Here is a 13,543-nt window from a genome sequence, read left to right on the forward strand (position 1 = left end):
CCACAACCTGTACAAACAGAAATCTTTGGGGTTTGTTCTCTCTATATCAGATTGCTCCTAATGGCGAAGCTGGTGATGACAAGTCTTATCTCATAATCTCAACAATTTGTGCACCGTTGACATGAAATCCAGGGATATAAAGAATCACTGTTGAGGCATGTTCATAGGGGCTCTGAATCAAGGAGTACTGGATGGTGCCCATGCAGCCATTTACCTCCAGCACTGCATCCTAGGGTCAGGATCTCTTTCCTATTAATTTTAATACAGTTTCACTAACAAAACTCTGGATATTTTATCCTTGAAAGAGATCTGACTAAGTGATGAATTGAGGTTTTCACAATTGTCAGTGTGCATTAGGAAAGAAAAGGAGCTATATCTGATGGAATCAAGTCTAAAATTAAGCAAAAGACAACTCTATTAGGAAAATTCCTGTAACAGTGGAATCTATTGGACTTTATACAGTTTCTTCAGTGGCATGAGAAATACTCCACCACTTCAGTCATTTAAACGTAGATTGGACCAAGCAGTACAAAATATGTTGTAGGGAACACAGCTATATCAGCATGGCAGTAAAACAGATGAGCTAATAACTCTCTTTCCTCTCCTTTTCAGGATCGTGCATGACAAGATTTCAGTACTAGTCAAAATTTATTTACCTGCAACCAACACAATTTTCAGAGTTCATATTTGGTGTAAATTAATACCTCTCTAGGAGGAAAGATGTGCACCATTTATCAAGTGAGAAGTATTACAGTTCCAAAGGAGGGGCAGGGAGGAGCAAGGCTACTTAGTGCAAATGAGTTAGGGACAAAGACTTTCAGAAAGATCAGAACAGAAACACTTTAGAAAATCTGCCCCCATATGACTGGAAGCTGAACCCTTTACAGAAATTCCCACTCACTTGTAAGTGCTCAGCTCTTGGAAAAAAAAAAACAACAAAACCTGGCCACAGCTCTCTATGTATTGTAACTGGCGTCAGGAACATTTCCTGTGAAGATATGATAATTTTCATAACTTTTCAGCTCATCAAATATCAGACCTCACATGTGAGAAAATTTTCACATGAAAGCTGTGCTCCACAAGGCCAAACTACTTAGCAGAATCAAATTTAAATGGAGAGGGGACCTTTAAACAGGCTAAGTTAAAACCACACTCTTTTTCCACTTGATCAGAGACCAGCAAAAAAAAAAAAAAACAAACCACTTTTAAGCAGAAAAATGTAAACCTCTTGGTGAAGTCCTCATTGTTTGCGCAAAATTATTTTCAAATTAAAATAACTGTTGTATCACCAGCTTGACAAGTGGTACAATGCCTTTGAGCTTAACGCAAACTAATTTGAAGCAAAGAGGAGAAGATAGAGATCTGTTCATTGTTTTATTTTGCCTCTAAAGAACATAGATTCAAGTACTTAAATAAATAATCAAAAAGAATAGTTAACTGAGCAACTAATCTTACATGATCAATTCAGAGATCACAGCTTGTAGGAACTCCAAACCTGTTGCTGAGAGTATGCCCCAAACACATGCCTTGGTTTTGTCAAGGAATCCAGACCTAATTCACAAAAATATATTTCTGTAGAAACCATAAAACTTCCTTCATAGCCATTTTTCTTTGTATCTAGTTCCTTTAAAATGTAACAAGCTCTGACTCAGATATAATTAGAATAATTTGCATTCATTCTAGTACTGAACAGATTTATGATACCTTGTATATTCACAGAAGAGTGACATCTTCAAAAGGTTTCAAGGATGAACTGCTAAGCCTCGGGGACTAAAAAGCCCTTTAAGATTGGGGTCAAGCTAGGCATTTAGATTCAAAAATAATAAATAAATCCATGTGGAGACAAAGGCCTATTGCATACCACTCTTCCAGGAAAACCCATGGGTGGCTGAGAATTACTTGGGAAAACTTTGTGTAAATTAATTCTGAATCATTCTCAGTTCTTTCTTCCACACTGAAAAGAGGGGTCTATGGAGGGAGAAAAGCATTGGTGAGTTCACACAGGGTCAGGGAATATCTGGCTTTCTAAATGCAGAGCTAGAAAATGTTCATGGTTCTTGGGACACTGAAAGAGAGAACCAGCACCTTCCCTACCCATGGCTCATTGAGAACCTGGGGCACCATCAGCTCCAGCTACAAGGGGGTGGTGGTACATTTAGAAGGTACGGTGGGGAGTACAAATTGCAGCAATCAAAGCTTATGTGGTGTGATAATTCAAAGGAACCACTTCCCACCCTCTGCTTAAAAGGAAGAAAAAAACAAACAAAAAAATGAATCCCACTGTTCCTTATCATACGCTGCTTTCTCTGCTACCAGGCAGACACTGTCAAGCTGACATGTAGAGTTCACTAGAAATTAGAATTTTACACGGGAATTTTGCATTATTTTATAGATATATAAATTAATCACTAGGCTACATAGTTCTTTGCATTAGTTCAGAAAAAATATAGAAATATCATGCTATATTATGGGCTTCTACACTAACATTTATAGAAAAACACTATTCTTTATTCTTAACTCTGCAATCATATGTTAACAATTATCACCACAAAAGCTATTTCAGTTCTTCCAAGTTATACAGCAAACTAGACAGCAAGGACAGCTTTGAACCTTTGAACATCAGGTTCTTATTTGCTATGTTACCCTATTTTTAGGTCAAAATCTTACACATCTGCTGAAAGCACTTCCTCTATATCAAACAATTATCCTGGTAGAACTGCTTCAGGTACCAAGCTGCTGAGGAGGAGCAGTACAACCTTGATTCAGGGCTTAATTAGAAAACAAGACCTTACAGAGGGCTAGGAAGACTCATAGACTCAGCAAGGGAAGGACACAGTGCTTCTACTATGCCATGTTATTTGCCTAGGAGTGACAACTGAGTTAGGGTATAACCTTGGGGAATCGTATTAATTAACAGACACTGACCATGATTTTGAAGTCAGTATAGACCTGCTATTAAATAGCTCTGTTCTTGTTCTGGAGCCTCTGAAACCAAGTGTTTATCCATTACCAGGCAGCCCCATCTTGAACATCACTTGCAACAGTCAGTACAAGCAGGATGGCCACTGTTGTACACATTAAACTGAATTCTCAAGCTTAGTTCTGATTCAGTGCAACTTTCTGGGGAAGACCTTTGTATTGTGTTTAAAATACTGCATTCAAAAATCAAGGAAGTAGTCTCCTGCCAATAGCTTTGAAACTCACTTTTCTGAAAGTTTCCACACTGCATTTGAGATGAATACTGGGGAGAGTAACAGTGCGCAAAGTACATACCTTTGGCAGAGCTTGGAGAAAGAGAAGCCACAGCTCTACAGGTATGTTCTGGACTCCTCCTGGAAAATAAAAAATCAGGAAGTGTTATAGAATACAATAATCTAACGCAGCTGTTAGAAAACTGAACTATAAAATGTTCTCTCAGTCTAAAATAAAAGAAACCACCACCCTGGGGTCTGCTAGAAAATTTGACAATTATTTCTAGCCCACTACTTCAACTAGCATTGTTATCTTTTAAAGCTAAGAGTCACTATTTGTCTATGAATCAGATTCTATGAGGCAAAAGTCTCCATGTCTGTATGAAACCCAAGGCAACATCAGCTGTGTTTATTATTCTGTAAAGAGAAACAGTGCCAAACTTCCTGCAACACCCACTTTAGCTGCTGAAATCCAGAGAACTGAATGTGCTGCTGTTAGCATTTGGAGACAGGAATATGTTTGGATCTAATACATCAGACACAGGCTCACTTGATGACAAGAAAGTACTAGATTCCATAACAGGTTAAAATAGAGCCAAATACGAAAACACTGTATGCAACTCATACAGAGTAACTTCTGCTCATCATCTTTGAATTTTTTCAAGTGTTCTAAACATTCTAAAAATACCATGGAAGTTGGTAAATAGTTAAATTCTCCTAGCTTGTCACATAAATGATAGCTTGATTGATGTATACAAATGTTCTAACACTACTCTTACTATGTTGTGTTCAATACAAAGTTACATGAGTCAGGACTAGGACAAAAGTTCTCATGTACAGAGAAGTTTGCTTTACAACTTTGGCTTTCACTATTTAGTCATGTGTCTTCCTACTTGCCAAGGACACAGCCTGTGGATACCTATATATAGGGGTACAGTGGGTGTGCCACAGAGCCAGCTCCTGCCTGCGGACATTATGCTGCTGCTGCTTCTCCATTTTGCAGTCTCTCAGGGAAATCCCTCCTCCTGCCTGAAAAGGTTGGTCTTTGCCTATCTCTTCTTCCAGGTCTCCCTAAGAATCAACTGGGAGCAGAGCTGCACAGAAAGACAGCTCTGCAAAAGCTATTTAGAGTATTTCAGTGAGACCTAAGCCCTCTAGAAGATGCGGTTTCAGGATCTCTGAAGGTTAAATCTAGGTTTTTCTCACCTCATTAAGGCCATACAATGGGAACTCACCTGCCAATCTCCCCACCTGCAAGAGGCACTTCTCTACATGTTTTCAAGAGCAGGCAATAGCAGCTGGGAAATTAATTCTCTGCTGCTACCACCAAGGACAAGTGATTAGAAACACCAGCAAGTGGCAGAATTCAACTCATACTCTCCCAGCCCAGTGTGAAGGACACAAGCAGGGACCATGCTCCAAGCTGTCTTTCACCCCATGCTACAAAGCTTCAGGACAGGTAGAGCTCACAGTTTTGCAACATCATTGTATTTGGATCCTGATAAGGGAACATTTACACGTTCTGTATACTCTCAGTGAAAAGCTGTCTATTCTCAAACAGAAGAAGGTGCTTCTTTCTTTGCTTCTCAAATGGTAGATCAGCAGGTACCTCTGGATGAGGAAACCAGCTTCTCCCCACTGGGGAGGGCACTATAGGATGAGAAGTATTCATTCAGCTGGATACATCATGTCCAAACTTCCCTTTCTCACCCTGGAAGTTTGATGTGTGAGTCAGGACAGCTGTAGTCCTGAAGCAGGAGGGAAAAATCCAACACCTCTCCAACACACCTTCTGTGACCGGCAAGGGCTCCTGCCTACACTGGCAGGTAACTCCTCACATCAAATATTAGTCCATCGTTCTATGCAGTAGAAGCCCTTCTGGGGAGCTGCTCTACTCTACATGCACAGCACACCAGGGCTTTTCTATCCTATTGTTCCTTTCTCAGTCACAAGATTTACGCATGTGTTGATATGTTCCTGTGGGTACTTCAGTCAGTGAGGAATTTTTCCCTTCCCACAATGTTGCTCCAGGGAGTAAGTAAAATTGCCATCAACTTTCCTCCCTCTCAGAAAGCAAGCCGCCTTACCAGCTACTTGAACCCAGAAGTAAGGACTAGGGCTCTAGAATACCTCATCCCTCTTCAGCCCATCTCCTCAGCTTTTGAGCCTCACTGACCTCAAGAGTCAACAGATCAAGCCCACCACACTGGCTAGTGCAACCCGTAAACATGCCATAACACTGTTCGGTATACCAATCGGATATCATGTGGTACCATTGACACCCTAAAGCCCCTTTCACTAGCTGAGACATTTTGCCTGCGTGCCTAACCCAGCTGCCTGTCTTCCTGTGGCATTCAGCTCTTAATTGCTCACTCACGGTCTGTAAAGCAGGAAGAGTAACACTGTTCTACCCGATTTGTGTGCTATGATGTGCTGACGTACCTATAGACGAACTCTAATAAAGAAAAAAGAGAGGCACACTAGCAATGGCACAGCTGTTATCTTCCCTTTCTATCCTATACTTACTCCGGATCAAATCCCCTATCCAATGCATATCTTATGCTCTAATGCTGGTGCTGTTATGGAAAACACAGAGGTTAACACTTTTTCTTCCGCTGTATTCATTTATGAGGGGCAAATGCTGACTACAGCTTTCCTGTAATGTGTCAAACTTGGATTGTTTACCTGCACAAAAACTTTTGGACTCAAATCATGCCCTACCCTTAACCACACTGCACAAATAAATGCCTCTGAAAACAGAAACTAAACAAAACAAAGTCAGACCTCTTTCCAAAAAAAGTCCTGGATGTTTTTTGCTAGAGTCAAAGGCTGAGAACAGTAAGTGAGAGACATATACCCTGATTCCAGCAACGTTGCTCAAGGAAAATCATGGACTTTCCATACACCACAAGACAGCAAAATGCCTAAGTATACTGGAGCAAACACTATTATGAATAGCAGTAATAGTATATGTTGCCATTAGGTAAGTAACTCTGACATGAACCATTCTTATCTGATGTTACTTCAGAGTACCAAAGGACTGTTGTTTCCATTGATTTGCAATGGAAGAGAAATTCTTTGAGAGTCCAATTAAGTGCAATCACTAACACATGCTTCCTATGGATATCCCTGAGGATCAGGCACACATTGCAACTACATTCCTAACAGAATGAAATTCTGCTTTTAAACTGCTGATTTACAGCTTGAAGAAACAGTATCCAGGATGCCAGCCGCTCCCTGCAAAATGGTCTGGTGAGGGCGAAAAATGCACAGATTTCCTTTCTGGCAAGCACAATGGTCTAACTTTTGGTTAGGTGGCAGCCATGCAGCTCCCAAACAGCTTGAGCAAGATGAGAGTAGAGTATCTGAATTATTAACTTTCAAATTAAGTAGTATGCAAAATGTACAGAATATATGTTCTGACTGAGGCACTATTTTAGGGCTCAAGTAAATTTTCTAAATTACTTACAAGGGTGAAATGTTTGGATATCCAGGTAGGAGTAGCAAAAGTACATATCCTACATACCATCAATAAAGGTTCTGTGATACTGGAAGTTGCTGGAGGTAGAAGGAGATATTCTGGGCAACCTTCCCTGCATCTCATGCAGAAATCTCATTCATAACTATTTCACTCCATTGCCTCCTCCCAAACCACCCTTTGCAGTGCCTCTTAACTGCTGCTCACCATAAGCTTTTTACTGTTCACTCATGCTCTGTTCAACTTCCCAGCTGATACTTCTGCCACACCTGTTAACCATTTAAGTAGAAACAAGTTAGAAGACCTGGCAGAGAGAACATATCCGACAAATCTGGACAGTCTCCTGTATGCAAAACCCAGGAGGATGCTTAAACAGAGATGTTTTGTACCCTAATATGAGCTATTCTGTGACAAAGGGTAAGAACATTTCCCTGTTCTTCTTTGATTTTGGTGGAGTGAATATTGTCCTGAATTTACTGCATTGAGTGTCAACTGCTGAATTCCTGTCCCTCTCTAACGACATCGTATCTTCAGGTGGACGATGTGTCTTCCTGTCCCTTGCCCTTCCCTTCCCCAGAGCACATGGCTCAGAGATACAGAGGCAGGACTTCAGCAGTGCCCACTCTCACGGGGTGCTGAAGACAATGCGGGGATCAGCCAGGCTGCTGGGATGCAGAGATCAGTGCCAGGCTGTTCAAAACTTCACTCTTCATTGTAGCTGCATACCAGGTCTTTTGATTGAGAGGGACCATTCAACTGTAGCATTATTATTAAACAGCTCACTCCTGAATATCTCAGGCAAAGTGTTAACACAACATGGGAACACAGATTCTTCCAAAATAAGCTCCTGCCTTGTGAAACAGGTCCAGTGGGCTCCAGAGAACTTGGTACTATGTTGTACTATTTTGAGCACTGTGAAGGCATTTCAAACTTAAGGTTTTACATAGACTCTGGAATGACTGCACTTTTTAAACCCTTTCAGGGAAATGCTATGGTAAGATGTCTGGAATAAGCACTGAAACTTTCTTGAGCTGAACTCTGTAGCTCAAGCATGCTGACAAACAGGATCCATGTGTAAAAAAAAATAATAAAATAATAAAAATAATCAGTGCTCACACTGTACAGACGCACCTGTTTATTATAAAACAAAGAGCACATATATCCATCCTTCTGCCCACAAGAGTCTAAGTGTCAATTCTTGCCTGCAAAAATTAGCGTGGCACATCAAAGGATGGCTGCTGTGCCACTTGAAAGAATGTGAAGGCTGTAATTTTCCACACACCTCCTGTGAAGGAGAAACATGCCCAGTTCTGCAGTGTACATGATGCATCACAGAGTCAGCATCCACATCTGTAAAACCTGAGTGCAGGGGAGAAGGGAGGAAGGAGAGGGAACATAACAAAGTGTCACTGCCTCTGCCATTTTGGAGCACTTGTCCCTTTTCATCATGATTGAAAGTAGTCCCTGTGCAAGTTACTGAAGGTTTAACTCACAGTATACAATGAAATGAAATAATTTTCCCCAACTTAGTCACTGACTTTCCATGCCTTTTTAAACAAAAAGCCAGGAAGAGCATCAAGGAGTGCAGCCATGGCAGCAGCGTTGCTGTGAAAAGGTCTTAAAACAAACATGCTTTTGGAAAAAATGACTTAATGCAAAGAAAGATTGCAAAAGGAAGCTGATGATGAAGGGACACTTTTTTCCTCCCCTGTAGCCTTATGAGGACTGTAATCCTAGCAACTGGAGCTGTTCAAAAGCATGTGTAGGAGAACAGGGGGAAGAAAAGGTAGCATTGTTATAGTACATAGACATAGGGACTGCAGCAGGAGCCAAATGAGGAGAATACCTTCTGTGGAAGAACGGAAGAGTGAAAGGAAATGGGTAGGTAAGGACAATTGTAGGATTGGTACAGTACAGAAGAGAATCCCTTCCATGTAGGATGCAATTTCTTCCACGGAAAAGATGTTTCATCCATGGAGCTGGATGATGTAACTCTTCTGGAATAGTAACCTTTCAATGTTTGTTAGCTGTGGTTCTGTTACTAGACAGGTTGCAGTTCTTATAATTAGCACTTTATCAGCTAAAAGTCAAAACATTCCTTGCATCAATCTATTTAGTCTTATGTCACCTTTATGAGATGGGCTTCAACTAAGACTGAAAGGAGTGTCTAGTGTGAATCATAAATACTTTAAAAGGTTCTTAAAGTATGAATACTCAACGCTTTCTGAAAATAAACTTCCTGGAATAAGCTTCTAGGTCACTTCAGATCAGTAAGCCTTTCTGATATCCTGGCCATTTCCCCTCTTTTATAGCTACCAAAATGGAGGTGCACAGAGGCACCACACAGCTTCTTTAAAGAAATCTTATTTACAAACCTAAAAGAAGGCAGTTGTTTTTTCACCAGTTGTCAAGCACTTCAGATCTCGCTAGGAAAATTACATCCCACCTGCAGAATGCTATAGAACAGTTTGAAAACCTATTAAAAGGCATCTAATAAATCCCACAGGATTTAAAACAAATGCCTACAAAACCCCCATTGCATTAATCTAGAGCCCACACAAGCTTCTCTATGGACAGATTAAGGAAAGTGATCTGCTTGTTGACCTGCTTAAGTATGACATTAATTACTCAGTCCACTAGTGTGAAAATACTTTCCTAACTGAACTGCATCAGGACCAGAAATACATGCAGAGCCCACTTTTTGACTAATGGCATTCTTTTACCACAACTACTTCTGTGTGAACTCCTTCTCTATGCCACCAAGTCAGTTCAACCAGGCTGCCACTCTCACACACGGTTTTCTGTGGACTGCTTCAAGGATGCCCATGAAGAAAAGCAAGTCTGCTTTCAATCAGCTTAAGTCAGGTAGGCAGGGATCTGCAGCTAACAAGAAGTCCTAAAGGGTCCACACACAGAAAAGTGTTGAAAAACAATTATTTATACCAACAGTATATTAATTATTGCCCTGAAAATAATTTCATTAAGCCTGTTTACACATATAAATATTCACACCATTATTTGGTGCTGTCAGAAAAACACCTAAATCATCCAGAAAAGCAAGTTGCAGCAAGGAAAAAATACACCAAAATAAAGTGAAAAAGGATCCCCAGGATTTGATGGAGCTGTGACAAGCATCCAAAAGAAACACATTTCGCCATTAAACTTCTTCATGTTATTTCCAACTGATTTTTGACACTAGAACTGGCTTTTAATAGATGCAAAGGAGATAAATGTCTCATTACCAAAAATAAATCCATCTGTTAAGGATGACAGAGAGAGGCAGAAGCACTGCACTGCCTATTATGGTATTGAGCAACAGATTTCACTCCCTCTGCTATATGCCCATTAATTAAAAATCTGACAAGCTTTTCCAAAGAATTTCTGAACTTCTTTGGTCCTCTCTTTAGTTCCTCCATAATTCTTTGTATATATAAACATGCCAGGCCTGGAAAGAAGTGGGACATGCACATAATTTACCACAGAGCTCTTTTTCTATTCAAATACAAATACTGGTAAGGAAACAATAACAGACAAAAGGGGAATAATGCAAGAAATTAATGCAATTAAACAAATGTGCCTGCAATTCCCCGACCAGTCACCAGATGAAGCTGCTTAAAACACCAGCACCAACATGTTTTTCTGTCTTTTTGACCACAGAGACCTCCCATGTCCATGCCAGAACTAGATGCATCAGCTCCCAGTGAGCTAAATCACTTTGCATTACAGCCTCTGTTTCATGAACACACGAGACACTACTTTAATAGGAAATGGTAGCTTGCTTTAGCGTTAACAGTGTGTCGCACACAGCCATAACGCAGTGAGGCCTTTGTTCTCTTTGCAATGTGTTGCCTTTGTAAAATTCCCTCCCTACAGTCAGGCAGAGTAGCCATTTTATTCTCACAACATGATTGTGAGATTGATATAACATGGACAGACCGCTTGCTCTGTCACACACACACACACACACACTCATAGATAGCCATACTCACAGATTTTTGCCTTTTCTTCTTGTTCTCCTTTGATGAGATAAAAATCACCCCACAAAGCAAAACTACACATCTGTGCAATCAGAATGGTTTCTGTTCAGACCATTGTTATACTTTAAATAAAACAGCCTGGAAAAAATTTCTCTGGGATATTGCTGCTTACGAGGTTCAAAGCTAGACACACGTGTAAAAAATCGAAGCATAGGTGGCCTTCCACCATATCATACAGAAAACGTGATCCTGTGTTTTACTCAGCTATTCATCTGACCTCTAAAGCAAATCCAGTTGAAGCAATTCTTCACTGACATGCGGGAGGGCTAGATAGCCTAATAGGTCTCTTCCACCTCTAAGCAATTCATGCCTTGCATGGCTTGTTTTTATTGACTTATCTTACTGGCTGTTTGTGGGCAGAAGCACGTGCCTCATGCAAACGCCAAGACCTCTCTCGCTTTAGGATGCTATTGCACAAATGCATGTAATTGGAATTAAAACAAAAACCATAATTCTATTTCTGAAAGATTAAGTCCATATCATCATGCATAGTTTTTACATACAGAGAGAAGCTTCAGCAATATCACCCCACAAACATTACATTAACCCATCTAGCCTTTTCAGTTCAGGGTCATAGGCTTTACTGCTCCTGCTTCACCACAGCTGATATCTGAGCTGCTCTGCAAAGATTAGAGCTTTAACACCTTCAGCAGGGATTCCCGGTGCACTGAGGCAGAAGTCTCGACACCTGAGACAACCAGCAAGACAGAATAAATACGTGTTCTGAATACATCAAACTGTTTAGAGTGAAAGACTCCTCTTCATCAAAACTATTTCCTTTGTGCTCCTTTTTATCTCAGCAGAGACTGGGTGGTGACATTTCAAGTCAGCAGAAGAAAATGCCGCATTTGCAGCCTTAGCTGATAAGGTCCTTAGCTAATAAAAATGGGGGCAACTATGTATCTTCATAACCCAAGAGGAACCCCAATTCTGAGTATGCCTTAAGAAGTTACTGTAGCATGAATATCAAATCACATTTATTAACATTGCCTTTTTGACTAAAGGAGCAAGCAATGAAACTTCCATTTCCAAGCCAAAGTGGGGGGGGGGGCCAGGAAATCAACCTCTTACCTTGAAAAAACTTATTATACATTTCAGCACTAATTCACCACATGAGATTCTTCCCCTAAGTCTACTGCCTGGAAAGGAGAAGCAGCCTGGGCGAGAGCACTTAAGAAACAGAGGACTCCCAATTTCTAATTTTTAACCATGTTAAAATGACCAAGCAAGCTGTAGTTTTAAAAGTTAAGCAGCAAAACTTAACTACAGGAAAGGAAAGTCTGCTTTCACTGCCTGGAAATGTTCCTGATTTTTTCAGTGGGAACATTCAGTAGTATGTGTTAATATTTAACTCTGTGTTTTTCCAGTATTACACCAGTGTTCCTCCAGGGTTGTGGAGGAAGGCAGTGGCATAGCTGAACTGTTACTATCCTTTAAAAGAAAGAGATCACCACAGAAAGGAGAAAACAGCAACAGAAAATACAAGAAAAAGGAGAAAAGTTTCTGAAAAGAAACTTTCTGTATCACACATCACAAGAACATCTTAATGAATCAGCAATTCACATAGACAGTAAGCAATGAAAAAGATGTTAATAAAAATCACAAACTGTCCTCCTTACAGCTGTTTGGAGAGCAACAGTATTGCTTTATTTGGTCACTTAGTCCTGAAAGCGCAACGGGTCGATCTCAAGAAAACCTTCAAACGTTGGCCAGTGAACGCCTGCTTTTATATACGCCATTGCTGCTCCAGCTGCAAGGGCAAACATAACAAGCTCAGTCAGCAATGTTTGGCCACCCTACTGCAAGGTGTTCTTACAATATACTTTTCTCTAATCTTGTTATGAGACACTCCTTCCTTCTGCCTGCCCAATCTTCTTCCCGAATGTTTTCCAAGTCCATTTCCTTGTTTTTTGAGTTAGCTAGAAACAACACTTTCAAATTAAATGCTGAAAGGAATCTTGCCCACACTCACAGTGAGACATAAGGAGGAAACAACTGGGTGTTCAGAGATGATAGCTCCTGTTGTCCTCTGGTGGACATGCACTCCACATCCTCCCTTGTGCCAGAGCACAGTGGCATAGGATAGTCACAGCCCTGTTCTTCAAACACATTGGGCAAGAGGATGTGGTCCTGACATTTCTAATGGAAATCACCTGTACCTAGGCATGACCCTCATCTTTGAAAGGAGAGACATGCTGGTTTGGTGCTTCAAAGACTCTGGACAGAAAAAGCCTTTAAAGTTAGAAAACACAATGAGTGAATAAAAGTTAGCACGTATTTCCAGATGCCAGCCTCATTGTAATGAGATGCAGAAGGAAAGTCGATACTCCTACAGACAGTAAAAACATCATCGTATCAGTGCCTCCTATCCCCCACCATTCTATTCAGCATCTTTAAGTGGGAGGTATTCTGCAGCCTTTCACACTTGACCTCTTAATTAAAGCATGGTAAAATTAATGTCTCAGACACGATAGATCCTTTACCCACCTACATCAGTAATTAAACTAATTCTCAAGGGAGCAAGAACATTTGTTATGTGTAATGTAACTTTAGCTGGGGTATTCCAAAGAAGGAAAAAGAGCTGATGTAATAAATGCAGTCATTTATATTTTAAGGGAGCTATTGTAAATGAAAGAACACCTGTGACAGCTTGAGGCAGCCCCAGGCAAATGAAATCTTTTGTGTCACCCGGGGATAGTACATTGCCTATGGCCTCCCCCATCTCCAGCTGCGATATTGAATAACTAAGTGGTGAAGCAGACACACTTTATGCCTTTTCTGACTCTCAGATGCTAGCACTATAATCCGCTTTCAAAACCGATGGAACTGTACCTTAT

General features: G+C 40.6%; 1 protein-coding gene across 1 annotated transcript in view; it reads right to left on the reverse strand.

The window, feature by feature from the left end:
* The window catches only part of SORBS1 (sorbin and SH3 domain containing 1), a 177,966-nt gene that overhangs the window by 130,755 nt on the left and 33,668 nt on the right, over positions 1 to 13,543 (reverse strand). Inside the window, exon 2 of the mRNA XM_010567739.1 lies at positions 3,274 to 3,332. The gene's annotated coding sequence lies outside the window, so the exon portion shown is untranslated. The remainder of the gene's footprint in view (positions 1 to 3,273; positions 3,333 to 13,543) is intronic.

The sequence above is a fragment of the Haliaeetus leucocephalus genome, unplaced genomic scaffold (assembly GCF_000737465.1).
Source record: "Haliaeetus leucocephalus isolate CR32 unplaced genomic scaffold, Haliaeetus_leucocephalus-4.0 Scaffold229, whole genome shotgun sequence".
NCBI classification, from domain to species: domain Eukaryota; kingdom Metazoa; phylum Chordata; class Aves; order Accipitriformes; family Accipitridae; genus Haliaeetus; species Haliaeetus leucocephalus.